The 17,045-nt window shown below is 42.1% G+C and overlaps 1 pseudogene; it reads left to right on the top strand.

Moving 5' to 3' along the window:
* The first annotated feature begins 14,309 nt into the window (after nt 1–14,309).
* LOC122790577 lies at nt 14,310–16,125 on the top strand (annotated as a pseudogene).
* Nucleotides 16,126–17,045: the final 920 nt, after the last annotated feature.

Here is a 17,045-nt window from a genome sequence, read left to right on the forward strand (position 1 = left end):
ATTATTTGACATCTAGGGCTGTAATAAATTTGTTGGGCCTCCAAAGAGTGAATTCCACAGATTCTGGAGAGCCCCACGCCTTTCAACTGAGTACACCAAGGAGCTGGTTAAAAGGCAGAGACACCCAAGAGGTGGAGGGTTGAAATCCAAATGCCTCCAAATATTCAAACTCTTCTTCAGAAGACAAGAGGGCCTTCCAATCATCTCTCTACTTTAGGATCTCTAAGATGTCTGAAAAGGAGACATCCTCAGAGGGTGACCATGGGGACCCTTCTGAATCTTCTAAGTCCATATCTGAAGTGACAGACTCAGGGGAGTCCAGGTGCTTCCTCTTACAAGTTCTCTGGGGAGGTTTCAGAAGAGAGTGTCTCACCCATTGGGGGGTCCTGGGGCATAGGATCTCTATGCTTGGGCTGGAGAGATGGTGTGGAGGTAGACACTGGTCCTTTAGGGGGAAAACTGACTGGAGCTGAGGGTAGAGCAGTCTGAGAGGACAGCATGTTCCTCATCATCTCAAAGGCACCAAGGTCCTGGCCTGAGAAAGGCTCTGGCTCCGAGGAACCTGGAGACTTTCCATCTACCAAGGATGATGGCTCCAAGACTGATGTGGGAGCCGAATTCACCTGCGCTGAAGCCCCAAGTGGAAGAGTCAGATCAGATAAGGGTCCAATTCGACTCTCCCCCTGAACCCGAAGATGGAGTGTCAGCTCCCTGATTCCTCGATAGAAGACAACATCGAGGAGATTGGAGCAGAAGTCAAACCTGAAACACCGGGAGTGGTTTTCAGATCCAACAGTTCCACCACAAAGACCTCCAGGCACTCCAGCTTCAAACTCATCCAAGTCAAAGGAGGAATAGAAGATAAGACAGGTTCGGTGGTCAGCTCCATATCCTTCTGGGCTGGGCTTGAAAGAATTTTTGCTAGGGCCAGCATCAGAAGCAATCTCTTAACCACCCACTCTACATCATCGTCCAATAAGCTCCTGGATAATTGAGAGGAATAGATGGATGATCTGTGGCTACCAGCCACCGATTGCAGAAGGGGTGACTGTGGTACCAAACGAACCAGCTCCAAGGATGGTGATAGACTCCTTTTTTGGCCCTGAGTCAGTTCCAGCGATACAGATGGAACCGATGGAGACTTGGACTTCTCGGACCCGATAGTATTTGGATCCGAAGCTACTAGTTTTTCCAGTCTCTTCATTGGCTCAGAAACAGGAACCGATGAAGTTGATTTTTTATGGGCTTATCTTTAGAGGTCTGATTCCCTTCAACAGCCATCTCAAAAGGTCCCTTTAACAAGCCCCTATCAATTTGTTTTTCCACTCCTGCAGGACCCTAGAGCTAAAGCCATGACATACAGCACAGAAATCCTGCAGGTGATCGGCTCCTAAACAATAAACACAGCTAGTGTGTCCGTCTGTCAAAGATATTTTCTGTGTGCATGAGTCACACTTTAAATCCAGACTGTTTTGTCTCTTTAGAAGTATCTTTAAACATGATGCAGACCTGGTCACAACTATAGCTAAACAGCACTATGAAAAAACATACAGCTATAAAGTAACAGCCCTATGCAATACAGGAAAACACAAACAAAACAAGCAGAGAGGAGACAAAGTTTATATATTTTTTTATTTTCTTTTTTAAACTTTATAGGGAAAGAAGGAAATGGGGCTAGAACAGAGGTCTCTAAGTTAAATGACAATCTACTCTGACCTGAAAGTTAGGTAGTAAAACTGGGGTGGGGGGAACCCTCTAATCTAAACAGACTAAGATAAAAGGGGACAGAAAATGAATCATCTAACAAATGGATTTGTATATGGAGGAAACTAAATTTATAGATGGAGACAGAGACAGAGAGAAAGAGAGAAAGGCCTGAGTAAAACGACGGCCCACACAGTAACAGCAAAAGCAGTGAGAAACCCAAAAGCAATGCTCCCAACACGCTACAAAGGTAACTACTTAAAGATATTATAAGTTTTCCACTAAAAAACTTTAAAGAAAAATAAATGAAAGAAACTTAGCCTGAGCCAGCAAAAAAGCAATCCTGAAGCAGCAAGTGGCAAACGAGATATGGGTAACTGTCGTTAGACATCTTGGGATATGGTTTAGCCTCGAGCCAGTGAAAGCTCTTGAGCTTTAGTATGTGGCCGAGTCAGAACTGACGCTCAGTTCCGAACCCAACCATCAAGAATGAAGGCGAGATAAGGACAACATAACATCAAGCTGTTATTCAGTGTGCAGCCATCTTTGAACTTCCAATCCTGTTGTCCATTAACTTGGTACAAAACCTGTATTATACAATACCTCCCGTAAAACGTGCACGCTGATTGGCCAGCCCAACCAGCGTGCCCGTTGTAAATCCCTCAATATACTAACGGAAAAAGGTCCGGTCGCCCGGACTTTTTCCATTAGTATAAAACACTGTCTCGCTATGTTAAAAGAGTTTAACATAGCGACACAGGTTTAAAAAAAGCAACGGAGATCTCCGTTGCTTTTTTTAAAGCTGTCTCGCTATGTTAAACTCCTTTAACATAGCGACACAGTGTGTAAAAAGCAACGGAGATCTTGCAATCTCCGTTGCTTTTTTTTTAAAGCTGTCTCGCTATATTAAATGGGTTTAACATAGCGAGACAGCTTTAAAATAAGCAACGGAGATATCCGTTGCTTATTTTAAAGCTGTCTCGCTATGTTAAACCCATTTAACATAGCGAAACAGTAAAAAGCAACGGAGATCTTGCTTTCTCCGTTGCTTTTGCCCACAGTTCTGATGTACTGTGCAGGCGCGCAGTACATCAGAACTGCCGCAGAATACCAGACAGCTGCGGAAGGGCAGTAAAGAGGCATTATACAATGCCATTATTTAAGAAAAGTAATTATTTCTTTTCTTAAATAATGTCATTAGATATAATAACCACGCCTGGTGTGGGTAATGCTGGATTTACCCACGGTTGGTTTTGTTTGGTCCCGAGGGCGAACCACGCCAACCGTGGGTAAATCCAGCATTACCCACACCCAGGCATGGGTTATTGCTATATGGAAGAACAGTTAAAACAGTATTATTACTGCAGTGGTGGTGCTGCGGTAGCCTTGTCGCCTCACAGTAAGATGCTGTTCGGTTCGATTCTCAGCTAGAGCGTCTTCTGCATGGAGACATGCATAAATGGGCGTACCTTCATTGAAGGTTGTGCATCAGAGCTGGCAACTCAGTATGTAAAAATCTACTGCCAATCATTAATGGACCAGAGTTCCTCTGTGGCAACTCCTAACCGGGAAAAGACGAAAGACACAGCAACATTAGGGGTGTGGCTAACTCATGTTTCATGCTATTTAAGATGCAACCAGAGATAATATCAGGACTCATCAATGCATTATTTTTATCTTTTCATAGTGGTTTCAGGACTTGGTCTTGTGTGGTAGCTGGAGTTGAGCTGGTTTCAGGTATATCTCGTAGGATAGATGGAGGTGAGAGAAGGGGAAGTAAAGTTTGAAATTAATTTATCGGCCAGTAGGTTAGCTATATCTTTAGTCTCAGTGTAGGTAACATCATTCACAATCAGCTGAGCTCTTTGCTGTGTTGTGCTTCTGAGATTACGAACATAACTAAAAAGCCTTGGGTAGCTATTTTATCCTAAAACCTGGATTTGGTGGACTTTATTAAGCTCTTGAGTTATTTGTTTGTTTCAGTGATGAGGGTTCTATCATTCTATAAATTACTCTTCTTACTTTTGGTCAAAATTATGTTCCTTTTATTGCAAGACTTGTTGATATTATGCTTCTACGGGGGGGGGGGTCCTACAGGGTACAGCTGTATTTAGGCAGCTGTTTATATGCTGGTATAGTTATATGGCATATGTTTCTGTGTATTCAGCAGAGTTAACTTGGATTGGTGGAGATTTCAAGTTTGCCAATGTATCACTTAGGAGTAGGTAGTTTGTCTTTGAGAATTCTTTTGGTGGAAGAGGTCTCAGGGCAAGATCAAAAATGTTGTTCCTGATGGTGAGTACTCTGACTGATTGTTCCAGGGTATTTGTATTGATAAAGTACAGGAATCGCTGTGCTATGCACTACTGGTGGTGTAAATTCCCCACTCTATAGTTGGATATGTTGGATCACTTTGGAAATGGTAGAGTTTTATACTGAGTGATTCTAGTTCCTGTAAATAGGTATTGTGACTTTCTTAGATCATAGAGGGAGTTCTGTAACTAGCAAATAAGTGGTACAGGACCTTTCTGATGGTTATTTGAACACGAAGAAGCCCTACTGCATCATGCTGTTTTTCTGTGATGAGAATCTCTTCTGGATAGAGACTGAGATACTGCCACCCTTTTTTCCTTGCAGCACAGTAACTGGTCTAAACATGAGGAAGGTATTATAGACCTCCACAGCTGGAGTGATGTATAACATTTTAAACCATGTTTCAGGCACTATACAGACATCTACATACTCCAGGGTAAGCAGGGCTTGTAGGGAGTGGAGTTTCCTGTTTAGGCCTCTAGCATTGATTAGTAACACCTTCATATTTTCCTTTGCTTGCTTTGCTAACTTGGCAGTTTTATCAGTCTGGCATTGCCTAAACAAGGGATTACAGTGGTGGACAATGTCTTTGCCAATAATCAAAACCCTAGAGGGGACAGATGCAGGCGATCCCTGGTGATCACATCCTCCCAGGCTGACAAATGTTGCACCCCCTTCAAATGACACCAAGAGCTTAACTTATTACTGAAGTCGATTATTGTTTACTCATATTGTGGCATCATCCTCGGAGAAAGTACAAATGCTGCTCAGTGCTAGGCCCATACATCCCTGGAACACATAGTTTGAGAGCTCCATCACGTCTCTTATCAAATAGTCCAGGGAAGTATATCTCAAGTCATTAACACCCACATGTACTATGTCAGAATCATACCGGTAATTGTTGTTCAAAGACGAGTGTGTGTGTGATCTGATGGACCCTGGCAACAGAAAAGCCACTAACACTTTCCTTGATCAGCCTGTTAAGAGGTGTATCTACAGGTTACCTCTGTTGCTCTCCTACTCAGGATACAATAGAAGAGTCTTCATGGGTTCTGTTCAAACAACTTTATTATATACAAACACATTATGATAGACGTTTACTGGCTTTAACTTAGGTAACTTATATACAAACTAGTTATTGCAATCATACATGCTCACTCCCCGGCTGCACTCTCAAAATGGCACTGGGTATAGCGCGTGCCTGCTTTTTACATGTGCACGTTCAGTCCTTGATATGCTTCTTAAAGATACAGCACATACACTCTGTTCTACATCCTCCCTCTTTGAGAAATAGATCATGCAATGGTATGAATCACATTTGGCATGCAGATAATACAAATAGTTCTTTGTCATGCAATTATGCAGAACTAGGTACATATATAAAGTTATGTCCATGTTGCTGTGTATTTCACACCGGGCCTGGAAAAACAACCATAGGTTCATAGGTTCATAGGTTTATACTAGGCTATCTGCCCTAAGGCATTTATAAGCCTAGCCCAAAGTTTTGTGGCTTCCACCACCCCTTATATGAAAAAATACTGTGCCCATTAGATTGTTGTGCCTCTGTCCAGCAGTGACCCAGAGATGATTCCCGGGGTAAACCTACGATCTCCCATCCACAGGTCAAGATTTCTCTTGAACAGAGCCAGCGAGGTGCTCTGCCCAGCATGGACCAGGATTTTATTCCACAGCATAGGGAGTCTCTGATTGATAAATCTATCCCTCCAGCACGTCCTATTTATATCCGTGCTAAGGTTTAAGTCGCTTGCTCTAGTGGTTCTAGTGGATTTGGATTTTTTGAGGTGGAGCATGTCCATTAATTCTGGGTTGGACATGGCCTTGTATGTCAGGCACATGTCACCTCTGAGCAGACGGTATGCGACTGAATAGAGCTGGAGTTTCTTCAATCTGGCAGCATATGACAGATTTTGGAGTCCCTTTATCCTTTTGGTGAGGAACTTTTGGGGTGTCTCCAATTGCTGCAGATGTCGGGTGAGATACATCCCGAATGGGGCATTGTACTCGATCATTGGTCTGATAAGTGAAGAGTACAGGGGAACAATGACCTCACTAGATCTGGATGTGAATCCCTTCATGATCATGTGGGCAATGTAGAAGGTCTTTCTAACCACTTTAGCAACGTGAGTGTCAAAAGAAAGGCCACTGTCAACCTGGGTCCCCAGGTCCCTGATAACCTCTTCTGTGCTTAGTGGATTGCCACCTATATGGTAGCTTGGGGTTACCTTGTTTTTCCCGAAGGGTATGACTATACATTTTTTGGCGTTTAACTTCAGGCCATGGCTCTGGCACCAGCTATCTGTTTCCGTGAGTCCCCTCTGGAGGATATCCGTGTCCGATGCACTTTCCACTATGGCGCCCAGTTTGCAGTCATCTGCAAACTTTGTCAGCCAAAGTCCTCCCATGTTGGCCTGTACTTCTGAGAAGTAGATGCCGAACAATAGGGGGCCAAGGACCGAGCCCTGTGGGACACCACTTGTGACCAGCTTGGAGTCTGACATAGCGCCAGCAACTCTAACCCTGTGGGTTCTGTCCTTAAGCCAGTTTGCAACCCATCTTGTGACATATGGGTTTACATTTAAGCTAGTAAGTTTTTCTACAATATCAGAATATAAGACGCGGAAAACAGTTCAGACCAAAGAACAGGCAGGAAACCACTGTGTAGAACAACTCTTTATAAACCAGCAAAGCTTTCGGATACAATCCTTCATCAATACTAACCAATACAAAAAAGCTCATTCCTTAAATACAGGTCCAAACAAGCCATGTGACCTGCAGCCAAGAAATCACATGACAAAGAAAATCACACAAAATATAAAGCATATATATATACACAAGCTAATAAAAAATATAAAATTAGAATTTATAAAATACATACATATAACTAACATAATCTAGATCTACTCAATTTAACTAAAACTGGCTTAATGCTAACCATACTGTTAAGACCTGGTCTGGAGTCACTTAAAAGTTTCAAAATTCACTCATACTCTTTAATTTCCAAATAATTATTCAGATCTCCACCTCTAGGATTTGGTAAAACTACATCAATAATCCTGAATTTAAAAAAATGGTGTTGCCCATACTCAGCTATGTGCTTATATAATGCATTCCTTTCATAGCATCTTCTTATCTCTGACTTTTGTTCAATAATTCTATCCTTAAGCTTACGTGTAGATTTACCTACATAAAAAGCACTGCATGCCACACACATAGCTAAATAGACAATGTGGGTGGTGTTACAAGTCCCCGCCACTCTAAATCTAAATGTCTTTCTACTTGTAGGATGCTGAAACACTTCACTTCCATCACTACAAATATCATCACAACAAGAGCAATTATAGCACTTAAAAGTACCACACCTAGCTGATGTGGACCCATACGTAGCCCTATCAAAATCCTTATAGCACAAGGAACTCTTAAGAGTTTTCATATTTCTATATGCATAGCAGGGTTTAGGGCCTAACATAGTTTTTAATTCATCCAGCGCCATTAGAACAGCCCAATTATTGGATATAATCCGTCTAATATATGGTGTCCTTAGTTTAAAAGTAGTTAAATATCTGACAGGCGTTGAAAGTACCTTTGCACCATCAGAGGCCGGATTAATCACATTCATAGCATCTTGAAGTAATACTGGTTTCAATGTAGTTTTCCTGTCCTCCCTAACCCTACCAGTATGTATAGAAAGCAGAGAACCACTATATCCACTAAACGTAAAGTCTTCTGTCATCTGATTCAATTGTGTTTCAAAACAAAGATCATCAGGGTTTAATCTACTAAGTCTACAAAACTGGGACCTAACCATACTTGTAAAAATATGTGGTGCATGCATACTGGTAGCATGAGTATATCTGCCAGAGCAGACCTCTTTTCTATGTACACTTGTATGTAATAAGTCCCCAGTTAATTTCAGATTGATGTCCAAAAATGTGACATCAGTCTCAGACACCACCATCTTAAATTTCAAAAAAGGGGATGCTAAGTTTAAATAATCCATAAATTTAATAAGATTTTCATGCGTACCCTGCCATATCAAAAGACAGTCATCCACAAATCATTGAAAAAATCTAATGTGACTTCTAAATGGGTTCACATCACTAAATATATGTGTCCTCTCCCATTGATAAAGTACCAGATTGGCGTAGGTGTTGGCTACGGACGTACCCATCGCTACACCTATAAGTTGTAAGTAAGTTGACCCATTGAATAAAAAAACATTATTTCTTAATACAACATCCATGAGACTACATATAATCTCAACCTTGTCTGGTCTTCCAGATGAAAATGATATCAAAAGATCCCTTAGTAACTCTATTCCGATGTCATTGGGGATCACAGTGAAGAGTGACACAATATCCAGTGTGACCAAATAATAATTATTATTATTACTGGCTAGTGACCCTTTCTCCATGTCATACCAAACCCTTAGCTTTTGCAATAAGTCAAAGCTGTCTTTTAGAATAGAATCACACTTACCCAAATAGGGGACAAGTTGCCCGTGTAAATAAATAGAAATGGGCTCTGTGACCCGAGTGGGGTATTGTGTCGAAAGCCTTTGCAAGGTCAAGGTAGGCTGTATGGACTGCCCTTCCCTCATCAATGGCCTTGGTGACTGTTTCGAAGAAGTCAACCAAGTTCAAAAGGCATGATCTGCCCTCGACGAAGCCAAACTGGGTCGGGTCCAATGTCTGCAAGTCCCCTATATCTTTGTTTATGAGCTCCATTATGATCCTCTCCATAGCTTTGCAGACTAGACTTGTTAAGCTTATGGGGCGGTAATTACCAGGGTCTGTAGAGGCACCACCTTTGTGGAGTGGGACCACAGTTGCCGTACGCCACTCCTTGGGCACGTATCCTGTGGTAAGGCTGAGATTAAACAGCTGCCTTATGTGCGGGTTTAGTTCCTCATTGAGCTCGTGTAGCACACAGCCGGGGACACCATCCGGTCCCATTGATGCTGTGTTTTTAGCTTTAGAGAGAGCAGCTTTCACCTGCGCATTTGAGATGTCTGGGAGGCTACACTCCACTGGGATAGTTATCTCTCCTTTAGGGGGGGAGAGGGGGTGAAGTTTGCACTGAACCTGTCTGCCAGTATGTTGGCAATGTCTGTGGGTTCAGTGATTTTTGTATCATTTTGGACTAATTCTGAGCATATCTGGGAGTTTCCACCCAGGTTCCTAACATAGCTGAAAAAGGCCTTATGATTGTCTTTTGAATCCATGGCAATTTTTCTCTCAAAATTGGCCTTAGTTGATTTTATGAGTGCTCATATTTTTTTACTAATACTGATCAGGGGTGACTTCCCTTTTATGGATTTTGTTCTATCATGTAATAGCTTTCTCCTCTTATTGTAAAGTTTGTTAATGGCTGGGGTCCACCAGACTGGACGTTTGCCCTTGGTGGAAAGAGTCTTGGTTTTATTTGGGATTGCCTGGTCCATTCAGTCCTGGAGGTGTTCATAGAAGGCATTTGTAAGGGCTTCCGCAGCTTGGGTTGTGGTTTCCACTGGCTCAGGGGCCTTGAAGGATACCACACCAGTCTTGAGTAGTGTGAAGTTTGCTTTAGAGAAGTTCTTCACTGTGGTCTTTTTTGTTTGGGGTGGGGGCGGGATGTGGATTTCCAGTGAGATTAGTTTATGATCAGATCTCGCCAATGAGGGATATACTTCCGGTGTGGAGCATTTTGTCCCCATGTTTGTGATAATGAGATCTAGTATATTTTCTCCTCTCGTGGGAACAGTGACTAGTTGTTCCATGGCATTTGAATTTATGAACTCCAGGAACCGTTGGGCTAGAAAGTTAGGGCTTGAGTAATGTTCCCAGTCTATATTCGGGCAGTTGAAGTCACCCAATATGATGGTGTTTGGAGATATATTTATACCCTCCAGTGTCTTCAGGAAGGCTGTGTGGGGTTCCTGAGTTTGAGAGGGTGGCCTGTAGCATGCTACAAATTGTAAAGCAGTTTTGCCTATGGTTAGTTGCACCTGGATGGTTTCCGATGCTTCGTGCGTTGCCACCAACCTGGAGGTGTGGGTATCCTTTATTAATATGGATATACCCCCTCCTTTTGTGGTGTGGTCCAGGTTTTGGGGCCGGAACGCATGATATGAGGTAAAACCTGATAGTGCCAGGGTGCTCTCAGGAGCCTTGAACCAGGTTTCAGTTACAGCACAGACATCGATGTTCTCCATACTGAGAAGGGACTCGAGTGTGTGCATTTTGAGATTTAGACTTCTGGCATTGAGCAGCATTACCCTCAGTTTCTTCCCATTTTTGTTTTCTAGGGTGGTAGGTTTAGAATTTGAGCCTTGCCTAAAAAAGGCACTGTGGGGGTGGCAAGAGCCTTAGCCAATATCCGGAATCCCAGGGGTGACAGGTGCAAGCCGTCCCTCATGGCAGCGTGGCTTGTCAAGCATGTCATCCCAGGCAGACAGACACTGGATCCCCTTTGAATGACACCAGAAATTAAGCCAATTGTTAAAGCTGATCATCTTGTCTCTATATTGTGGCATCATTCTTGGTGAAGGAAGGATACTGCTCAGGGCCAGGGTCATACCTGCCTGTGCTACATAATCAGAGAGCTCCTCTATGTCTCTTTTCATGTAGTCCAGGGAGGTACATCTCAGGTCGTTCACACCAGCATGGACAATGACTGTGTCATACTTGTACTTGCCGTGGAGTGACCAGAGTGCTTGTGTTATGTGGTGGATTCTAGCGCCCGATAGGCAGCTTACTGTGACCCTCTCCTTGTTCAGCCTGGTGAGTGGGACGTCAGTGTGTCTGACTATGGAGTCACCTATGACAAGTATGTTTGGTGTTGTATTTGGCCTTAAGGGCTGTGACTGCTTTGCACACTGATTTTGTGGTTTATGTGTTGCTTGTGGGGTGTCTTGAGGTAGCAGTTGCTTGGGTGTCTGCTTTGGAGGCCTCTGCTGTTTAGGTAAATTTTTACTCAGAGCCTCCGAGTAGGTCTTTGTGTGTTTATGTGTTTGATTCTGTGGTGTGGTAGCATTATGTGAGGCTGGTTTTGTGGTGTGTGCAGTTGCCTTCTCCTCCTGTCTGGTCTTGCCAGTCCTGAGTTGAGAGAGCTCAGCCTCCAGTTTGGCTAAATAGCTGCATCTCTCGCAAGTATTTGTGTTATGTGGGAGGAGGAGAGGGTTGTCTGTGTACATGAGGCAATTGTAACATGCCTCAATATTTCCAGATTCACCAACTGGGCAGGAGAGGACGCCAGCATCTGGCCCTTCGACATGCTAGAAAAATTAAGGAGTTAGGTATGAGACTGAATAAGAGAGGACTTAGTAAGGAAGTGGGTACTCCTGGGGGGGTTTCGCAAGTGAGGGACTTTGTATAATATAGAAGTGCTTAACCTGCAAGGAAGATGCTTTTAAGACAAGTGCTGAGCTTTTTTTGGAAAAAAAAACTTTTAGGAACAAGTGCTGCGCTTTTTAGTTAAGGGATATACTGTTTAGGTTACTAGTAGAGCAGTTCTAAGGGAAAAAATGAAGAACAGACTTTATGGAGCCAGAAAAAGTTTAACCTTGTTAAACCGGCGCTGCCCGATGCTGCTCTAGTGGCAACTCCGCGCTAAAGCATGCTTTATAGCAGGGGGCTGGAAAAGGCAGGAAATGACCCAAAATGGCCACTGAATTACAAGTTACTGTCTTAAACCACTCCTCTGAGGACAAACAGGCAGCTCAGTACTCCCCACTCCCACTGGTGAGTAAAGAAACTTCCCCCTGACCAAACAAAGAAAATGGAGAAGTACAGGAACCAAGACAAAGCCCAGGGATCAGCAAAACCTGATCACTGGAACAACTAGCCAGGAAAGTTAGGAGAACAAGAATATATATTTTTTTTTTTTAATTTTTTTCACAGACAGAACAGAAAACACAATAAATGCTTTGCTTTTCGATTAAATGCTATCAAAAGCTAGTACACTTGAGTGTATTAGCCTGTAGTTTAACTTTTAAGCAAACTTAAACTAAGAAGTGCAAATCATGTGACATAAAAATGAGAATTAGATTTAGCAATTGGAACTGTCTCTGCAGAATGTTCAACCTTGGGAATATCTGGAATATCCTCAGGAATGGAAGTAGAGGTTGAGACACATTCTGGGATGGAAAAAATGTCTGACTTGCTCTGAGATCAAGAGTCTGTATCACAGAAATAATGCTGCGATAATGATTGGTACAGGAAGAAGATGTCTGCAATTTCTCCTGTACACTCCACACTCTCAGATTCTACAATCACATATACCAGTAACTTGACCAATCTGGTCGAAGCCTTTTGAAGTTTGTATCCTCACTGTCTCTCCTTCTTTTAATGGTCAAAGAAATCTGCTTGATTTATCATAACTGGACTCCTGGATAGAATGCTTCTTGAATAATTAAGCTTAGTTTTGTTGTTCTTAGCTTTAGGCCTCAATAAACTGGAACTAATAGGTAGCACTGTTCTGGTTTGCCTAGATAGAAGTCTTTGACAAGGCAAGCCAAGTAGATCGTCACAGGGTATATTTCTGAGATTAAGTAAATTCAAAAAGACATCAGTATTGTCGCGCTTTGACCTTTCAAGTGATTGATATGTACTCTGCACTGCAAGTTCAGCTAGTTCATTTGACTGTGGATATTCAGGACTGCTAGTAACATGTACAAAGTCCCATTCGCTTGCAAATTTCTGAAACAGCTGACTAGTAAATTGAGTACCATTGTCAGAAATAACTTTGTGTGGACTAAAAATGGACTGAGAAATGATATCTCAGCTTAGTAATAACAGTAGTGGATGTTAGATTAGGTAGTAGATCAATCTCAAACCAGTCTGAATAAGAGTCTACCAATACCAAATAATGTTGATTGCCCCGCTCGAAGATATCAGTGGCTACTGTTGACCAAGGTAGTTCAGGAACTTGACTTAGCTGAAGTGGTTCTCTTTGCAAATGCATATTAGTATTATTGCATACCAAACAAGTAATGAAGGCCAAAGTATTAGTTCTCTCACCCTTCTCTTAGTAGATGCAGACCCTGGGTGACCATGATGCAAAATCTGAATATATTCATGTTGTAAGGAAGCAGGAACACAAATTTTACGACCTTTGAAAATAATGCCACCTTCCATCAACATCTCATCTCTGTAGGGAAAATAGGTCTGGTACATTAGATTGCTTTGATGGCCATCCAACGTTAATGTAGTGGTTGAGCTTTTGCAAAATTGGATCAGTATCTGTGTAATCTCTCAGCTCATCAAGTCTAGTGGTAGAGAAATTATGCACTGCCATCACGTCAAAGTCAAAATTCTCTGTGCCAAGTTGTTCCGTTGTATTTCTGGGCAATCTGGATAAGGTATCAGCCAGATAAAGTAATCTGCCTTTTGTACAGACCATTTTGAAGTTGTACTTTTGCAATATGAGCATAATTCTTTGTAATCTCACTGCAGCTGAATGCATAGGGTTCTTTAGAATAGTAACTAGAGGTTAGTAGTCAGTTTCAATCTGAATAGCTTGACCATAAATATAATCATGGAACTTTGAACATGCAAATACTATTGCCAAAAGTTCTTTCTCAATTTGAGCATATTGTATTTCAGTTTGAGTAAATGTTCTAGATCACATGTGTCAAACACAAGGCCAGCAGGCCATATCTGGCCCACCTGGATGTTTTATGTGGCCCGCGGTGAGGACAGCCGGCCAGCTGTGTCAGCGTCAACCCTGTATGCCTAAATGGGTCATACAGCAATTACTCAAGTGCTGAAAAGAAGTTAATGGCAGAGGAGTTGTGTTCTTTTGTTTTTTTGTTTTTTGTTTTTTTTTTTATGTATTTATTTGGAAGCTTACATCTTTTAGTGGACTGTGCTGTTATAAGACCCGCTGTGTTAATGTGGTGGTGAGGAGCATGATCGTCAGACAACTATGTCAGCGTCATCTCTGTTTGCCTGAATGGTGTGTAATGTGGTGTCGAGGATTGTGATCGTCAGATGGCTGTGTCAGCATCATCCCTGTGTGCCTGAATGGTGCGTAACATGTGGTGGTGAGGAGAGTGATTATCAGCGGGCTGTGTCAATGCCATCCCTGTCTGCCTGCACCACTACCCAAGGCCAACATCCGTGAATCTAGCAAATGTCCGAGGGAAAAGTTGATGCAGGGTGGTGCACTTCCTACCTAGTTTAGATAGACTGAAGATGCTGAAATGGTAACATTAGATTTTAATATGGTGGTGAGCATCATCCCCAATGGAGCACCTCTACCCAAGGCCAACATACGTGAATCTGGTAATCAAAATGTTCAAAAGAAAAGTTGATGCAGAAGGGAGACAATTTAATGAAAGATGGGACAGTGAATATATGTTTATACTTCGCAAAGACAAACCGGTGTGTATTTTGTGTTATGAGGTGGTGTCAGTGATGAAGGAGTACAATATATGTAGGCATTTTGAAACCAAACATGGAGCTAAGTATGCTAAATATGCACTTCATGAAAGACATAAAATTGTCCAAGAATTAAAAGGCAAACTGCAATCGAATCAGAACATGTTTACTAAAGCTACAGCAAAAAATGACGCAGCAGTGAAAGCTAGCTATATTGTGGCTGAAGAAATTGCCTGAGCTTTCAGGTGTTTTTCAGAGGCTGCCTTTTTGAAGCAATGTAATGCTAAAAGTGTGTGAGCAGATGTGCCCCGTCGAGATGCAGTCTTTCCATAACATCAGTTTGTCAAGAAATACCATTGCAGATCGAGTTTGAGATCTTGCAGGAAATCTAACAACACAGCTGGCTGAAGAGGCACGCAGTTATCTAGCTTTTTCATTAGCTGTCGATGAAAGCACAGACAATACTGATACAGCACAGTTGTCCATCTTTATACGAGCAGTGAAGACGGACCTCTCTGTCACTAAGGAACTCTTGGCTGTAGCTGCAATGCATGGGACGACAACAGGAAAGGAAATTTTTGAGACGGTGGAGAAGTCCATAATTAATATTAGTTTACCCTGGGAAAAGTTGATGGGCTAACTACTGATGGTGCACCTGCAATGTGTGGAGGAAAAAAGGCTTGGTTGGACTAATGAAGGAGAAAATGCTAAATAATGACTGCCACACACATCTGATTACCTATCATTGCATTATCCATCAATAAGCTATGTGTGGTAAGGTTATTGAAATGGATAATATAATAACCACAGTCACAAAAACAGTAAACTTTATATGAGCACGTGGCCTGAATCATCGCCAGTTCCAGCTGTTTTTACAGGAGGTAGGTGCAGAGCATGGAAACGTGCCATACCACACAGAAGTAAGGTGGCTTAGCAGGAGCAAAGTCCTCAAATGATTTTTTTAGCTGAGGGAGCAAATCGCTCTTTTCATGCAAAGTAAAGGAAAGCCCTTGCCTAACCTATCAGATCAACCTTGCCTTGTGATTTTGCTATGATGTGTGATTTAACAGAGCATCTTGCCCAACTGAATCAGAGGCTACAGGGATACAAACAAGTCATCACGAAGATGTCTGATATGATCACAGCATTCCAGCATAAACTTCTCTTATGGAAGCCCCAACTAGAACAGGACAATCTTGCCCACTTTCCTGTTTGTCAGAGTATCTCGGCCTCCTTATCCACCGCTTTTCCTTGTGCTTGGTTGGCTACTAAAGTGAGCCAGTTAATTGATGAGTTTGATCGGCGCTTCTCTGACTTCAGAGCACAGCACTGCAGCTTTCACATCTTTGCCAATCCTTTCACAGCTGACATCAACAGTGCACCCCATCACATTCAGATGGAGTTGATAGATCCTCAAGCCGATAGTGGCCTGAGAGCAAAGTTCCAGGATGTCCAGATAGCAGACTTTTACCATCTACAGCTCCCTGACTTGATGCCACAGCTAAGACTTCATGCTGCCCGTGTTATGTCCATGTTTGGGAGCACCTATCTGTGCGAGTATATGTTTTCAATAATGAATCTAAACAAGAACATGCACAGATCATGCATCACCGATGAAAACATCCACACTGTTTTGCAGGTTGCCACAGCACAAGACATAAAACCAGACATTGACTCACTGACCAGAGGAAAACGGTCTCAGACATCTGGCCAGAAAACAAGTAGGTGAGCAATTTCAAAACCTAAATTTCAATGTATTAAAAAAACGTTTTTTGAACTTTTTTGCTTGTAGTACACTTGCAGTTTATTTTGTGCTTTTTGTTATTTTTAGAACATGATTAATGCACCTTGCTAAGGCACACAATGATGGCGCTGATAGAATTTAATGCACCAGGATGGCGTGAGATATGGTCTCTCAGAATGATGAAGTATCTTTACTTCTACTAATCTTAGTAGATATATAGATATATCTTAATAAAAAAAAATAATAAAACATTTGGCCTGCGACTTAGTCTATGTGTTTTTATTTTGGCCCCTTATGTGAATGAGTTTGACACCCCTGTATCTAGATGCATAGGCTACTGGTCTGCCCTCTTGAAGAATAACTGCACCAAGACCAAATTTTGAAGCATCACAGGAAAGAATGATTGGTTTATTGACATCATACTATCTTAATGTAGGTGATGTGGCAATGTTTTGCTTAAGGTCTTCAAATGCCTTCTGGTGTTGTTCTAACCAAGACCGTGTAACATTTTTGCTCATCAGCTCTCTTAAAGGTGCTGTGAACTTACTGACGTCTGGTATGAACTTGCCCAAATAATGCCTAAGAATCGCTGTAGAGCCTGAATATTATCTGGTGCTGACATCGAATAGATGCATGCTTGATTTGGTCTGGTCTCAAGCCAGTACTGGTAAATAAATGACCTACACATGTAACTTCTGGTAGCCTGAATTTACACTTCAGAGGATTGAGCTTTAAGTTCACTTCACGTGTTCTCTCTAGAGCTCTCTTTAGGTTTCTGTCATGCTCTGCTTCACCACTGCCTCCAGTCAATAAATCATCTACTATTATGTTACAAGGGTAACCTGAAAAAATGTACTCCATTGCACGCTGGAAGATTTCACATGCAGAATTTATTCCAAATGGCA

The sequence above is a fragment of the Protopterus annectens genome, chromosome 16.part0 (assembly GCF_019279795.1).
Source record: "Protopterus annectens isolate FY-2018-M chromosome 16.part0, PAN1.0, whole genome shotgun sequence".
Taxonomy (NCBI): domain Eukaryota; kingdom Metazoa; phylum Chordata; order Ceratodontiformes; family Protopteridae; genus Protopterus; species Protopterus annectens.